Genomic DNA, 5,387 nt, shown 5'->3' on the forward strand with positions numbered 1-5,387 from the left:
TTCCTTCCTTCCTTCCTTCCTTCCTTCCTTCCTTCCTTCCTTCCTTCCCGCCTGCCTGCCTTTTTTCTTGATTTTTCCTCTCTCTCTTTCTCCCTTTCTCTCTCTCTCTCTCTCTCTCTCTCATATATGGTGCATTTTGTCCAGGTTCTCACTACTCTGAAAATGACTATATTGTTACAGTTGCTTGATTGCTCATAGAGAAAAAGAAGACTGTTAGAGGTCACTGAGAATCTTTTTCTGTAAAAAGCTTGCTAAGTGATACAGTAAAAAGCATCTGGTGTGGTCAGAGAATCATGAAGAAAGTTTCAGCCAGATACTGTGACTTGTTTTCGTTCATAACAGGCTGTGTAGGACTTGATTAAGTTTCTCAAATTCCTCATCAGACTGAGAATAACATACTGGCAAACCTGTGTGCACCCTGGAGAAAAACAGCAAAGTCAGCGTAGGTAAGCTGAAAGCCACTCTCATATGTGATTTACAAGGAATTTCCTTAATGAATGAACACCAGTGCCAACAAAGTGGCATTATTTTTACATGGGAACATGTAACATGAAGGTCAGTCCAGATAATTTCCTATAATGACCAATCAATATAGTAGGATATTTGCAGCAATGTACATGACTTAAAGGCTCAGCGGTAACAAGTGAGTTAAACCCTATGCAGCAGTTTTCTTTTTGTGACAGATCATGGTATGACCATACTTCAAGAAACTGGTGTTCAGAAAGAGAAAGTTTTTTGAAAGGACTCTTGGGCTTGTTTTATCTGATTTTTCTCCTGGGCAAATTCACTCTAGAGGAAAATACAATTAATAGTCTGCCATGGCAGACTATTAATTCTAAATAAAACTTCTCTTTTATTTAACTTTGCATGGCTTTCAATTTTGGCAACACATCTATTACAATTTTATGATAGCTGGCAAGCATATGCAAGTTGATAATGGAAAAGTTCTTCAAATGCAAAAAAAGCCTTCTAATGAGGTCAAGTCACTCATAACTACCTTGCTGCAGAAGCAGTTGATGATAAACACTAGCTAAATCCACAGAAGAGAAATCAATTAATTCCACTTATGAACCATATGCCTCCTGCTTTCTTTTGCATAACCACAGTAAGGGGCTCAGAAGCAGGGATATCAGTGTTCAATAAAATCATTAAGCTGTAATTTTTCTATCTGTGATTCAACATCACTTTGACTGAATACCTAACAGAACTTTTACAGTATTGGATAATCATTTCTGTAAATGTTGTTTTCCATAACTCTCTTAGGTTCCGAAACTTTCGAAAATGTGCAGCAAACATAACACAAAACCTCAAAACAATTTGTCCACATTTATTCCACTTCTTCATGGTGACTGACCATTCTGTCAAGTTGCTCTGACTGCCTGTTCTTCCCCCTGCTACACTGACCATATAAGGTCTTCTTTTCTGTTGTCTTCCACAATTAATTCATTTTGAAAGACTATGGGCAACTGTCTCTTGTTATTCATCTGACCTTTTGTCATGAGCTCTGACTGAAGTCTTCTATAGTCAATATTTTTTGTATTGTCTGGATATATGTCATGTATCAGAGTCACAAATGAGAACTCTAGGTAACTGTCCTGAAAGCTAGGTGAAAGTGGTAATGTTAGAGAAGATGCTTAATGCTGTTTCTTGTGATGGAGAGAAGACTAAGTTATAGTTAGGATATGACAGCTTTAAAGAGTAAATTTACTGGAGAAGAAGAGACATGATATTATGACTGTTCTTCACTATGGAAAAATTCGGTGACTTTGTGTTTTCTGAAGATAGCGGTGCTGTCTGGATTCATTCCTACAGACCAGCCTGCATCCCTATTCTCATAAATCCCTTTTGTTGTTCTTGACACTCTATGGTTCTGGAAAATTTTAACTGAGTGTGAAAAAACAACTCCAAAGTAGCCCAGGGCTTTGGGAATGGAAAACTTTTAAAATTATGAAGTCAGGTCTGCACCAACATTTAGAGAAAAAATTTTAATTCTTGTAGTCTGAGGTCTCCAAGTGACCCAATCACTTGATTCTACTTAGAAAGAATGTTGTGTTTTCAATCAAGTAGATATTTTCAAGACTGCTGATGTTCCAACTGTAGTTATCAAACAAGGAAGTCAGGAATTTGTGTATTGGTTGTTAGGAGCATTAGAAGGAAGAACAAATTTTAGCCAGCCACAGAGAGAAAGAGAATGTATTTTGTAAGAATGGCAGAATATGGACAGAGCATATGATAAACTAAAATATTACGTGTTTCTCACAATACAGTCTAAAAGAACACCATTGTGTACAGCAGAATAACAAAGGGATTGATAGCAAGGCATCAAGATCTATTGTCAAAGAAAAGAATAACCTCTTGTTGGTATATTGGTACACAGGTACAGCAGTGCTCTCCAGAGTCAGGGTATACTTACACTATTTCCTTAAGGAGATCCAGTGGCACATTCGAGCAGGAGAAGTGATTGTTCCTCCTTCTGTAATAGCTGGCATGAGTAAGTCAGTACTAAGAACTGTCTCTGGGTGAGGTAATTTCAAATTTAGTGACTTCCAGACATATAATTCAGGATAAAAAACAGCTAAAAAATGTACAATTTTTATAGCAAATCCATGAATGACTAAATTATGAACTTTGCAATAATACGCTTATTCCTCAAGAGGGACTTGCACTTTGTCTCTTTTAGAACAGTAATAAAAAATCAAGCACCACTTCTACATCTCATAGTAAAAATATGCTCAAGGGTTGATTTTAAAGGTACTTGTTCAGACTCGTTCATGGTTTAATTCATTGTGACCTAGTTAGCTCCTCTCGGTTAAAAAAGTTAGGAGTCTCGCACATTTGGCAAAGAAGTTTATCTCACTATTAGTACGATATTAAGAGACTTTAAACCTTGCATGTTCACCTTTTCCAGGTTCTTTTCTACAGTTTTAGAAGGGTGAAGGCATCTTAGTATGAATTCTATTCAAGCTTCCATATCTTGAAGTGTCCTTGGAGTATACCCCAACTTTACAGTAATTGATAAATGTCAAATAAAGATGCTATGGAGATAGTTACATTTTATTCTTCTAACCTCATGTTTTATTGTGGAAATATTTCAGCCTATACTGTATAATTTGATTTAACTAGTTTTTTCTCTTTGGTCCCTTCCCCTATAGGAAGAAAACTGTGTGTTTGTTTGTTTTGTTAAAGCACATTCAGATATGTATTTATGTAGAAGAATGTAGATTAAATATGTTTTTTTCTTAAACCAGAAAATGCAGAGATTTGGGATTGCCTTTAGTTTTTATAGGTGTTTTTTTCACAGATGGGACTTTCCTTGAAAAATTTGTTTCAGAATGGCTTCTGGTAGACTGATATTTATTCAGTTGTTTCTTTGCCTCAGACTAGAAAAACCCTGGCCTGTTCAATGATTTGGATACCAGAATCTCATCTATGGGCAAAAATGTAATAAAGAACCATTCATCTGTAAGTCTAAAGTCACATTTAGAGTTTCCTGCCTAATTTCATTCAATTTTGAAAAGTCCAAAGAAAAATTAAGATATTCTTAGAAGCATGGGAAATTTCTGCTGGATGTTTTTTGTCTGCTTGGTCTTCTCCACACAAGCCAGCAATCTGAGTGTAAACATAATCGTTTGGTAAGAACAATATGTTTTGTTTTTTAAAGTTAACTAAAAGGGAAGTGGATTAGATAATGGTCAATGGGAATTCTTTCAGTCATAGATAATCAGTCTAATTCTATGTTATGAAATGTGGAAGACTTGAATTAGCTAATTTCATCCCACACTACAAAGCTTTGTGAAAACAATGGGTGATTGGCAGCAGCTTCATGAAAAAAGATGGGGAGAATATATTACTGCACTGCTTGCTCCTTGGCAAGTCCATATATAGGCAGAATAATGTAAACACATCAATTGCTGAAACTTATTTTTATGAAACTAGCCAAAGGGTTCCAGCACCATGTTCTTTTCAGTAGCTTGGAAAATGCAAAATAGGCATCTTGATATAATCCTGGTTCCCATGTTATTTTTTTTTTAAATGCAGTATTGTAGTTTCCCTATTTCATTCCTGTCTGGATCTCTTTGAATTGCATCTCTTCTCTGGCTCACCCTTGTAGAAGGAGCATTTGGAAGTACATACTTAACAAACGTGCATTTTCTTTTCTGGGAACATATTTCTTGTCAGCGTGGCTGATATCTGGTTAGTATGTCATGAAGGACTGTGACATTTCAAATGCTATTGTGTTAATGCAAAGGGTTAATGCCCCGACATTAAACATCTCTGTGTAGCTACTTTGCAGAGAGAAATATAATAACTCTTATGTTTAACAAGGTTTTCTTAACTAAAAAGGTAATTTAGTGTGGAAGTGAAAATAAAACTGGGAAACTGGATGGACAGATGCCTTTCAAGTCCTGTAAACATTTTTCAGGTTGCTGTAACATGCTCTGAAACTAAGAAAAGATCCATCAGATCAAAATACATAAGAACAGATTTTGGTTTGGTTTGGGTTTGTTTCTTCACTTTTTTTTTTCCCCTATGGTGGGATCTGATATGTGAAACTAAAGGGGGATGGCAAGACCATTTGCATACAGCTGTGGTCAGCTCAGAATTAAAGAATAGTGAGAAACTGCATTATTTCCATCATATTATGTTTTGCAATGTCACCAGCTGAATATTCTGAAAGTTACAGCTCAGATTTCTGACTAGCTTCTGATTTAAAAAGTCATGAAAACAAAAAATACTAAGTGAAAGAAAAATAGTCCTAGACTTGGGGAAAAAGGTAATTATTCTCATTTAGAAGTTTTGATCACCAAAGAATAGTGTTGCTTTATTTCTATTTCTTTCTAGCCCAGTCAGGGTAGTGGTGGACTATATGACACCTCACTAGAGATTAGATTTTATGGGACAATGTAGAGAAAAACATAATTCCTGCAATTTCTGATAAATTTCAGTGAGAGAATCAAGATACATGCTGGGTAAAGTATATGGAAATATAAATTATATGTGTTTGTTGCATTTCATAGATTTTGTTTGTTTGTTTGAATATTTTCTTTGTTTTTTCTTTATTTTTTTAAATTAATTTTTTTTAGTTGATACAATTTCCAAGATATTCCTAAGCACAGGGCCTGAATTAATTTAGAATTAGAAGCTTTTATACTTTCCTAACCCCTGGAGTATTAAGAGTCTAGTTTCACTAAGCATCAGGATGGTCACCTTAGTGAACACCAGAACTATCAAAGAGATGTGACAACTCAGCATAAGTTGCTGTTCTCTGCAGATGCAAGACTAGGATTGCTGTAATCCACAAGTGAATTCACTTCATTTTAGAGAGTGCCTAATTTTTGATAAGGTAGGCTTACCTTCCCCTTCCCCTTCCCCTTCCCCTTCCCCTT

Source organism: Manacus vitellinus, unplaced genomic scaffold, assembly GCF_001715985.3.
Source record: "Manacus vitellinus isolate BGI_N305 unplaced genomic scaffold, ASM171598v3 scaffold_50_pilon, whole genome shotgun sequence".
NCBI lineage: Eukaryota > Metazoa > Chordata > Aves > Passeriformes > Pipridae > Manacus > Manacus vitellinus.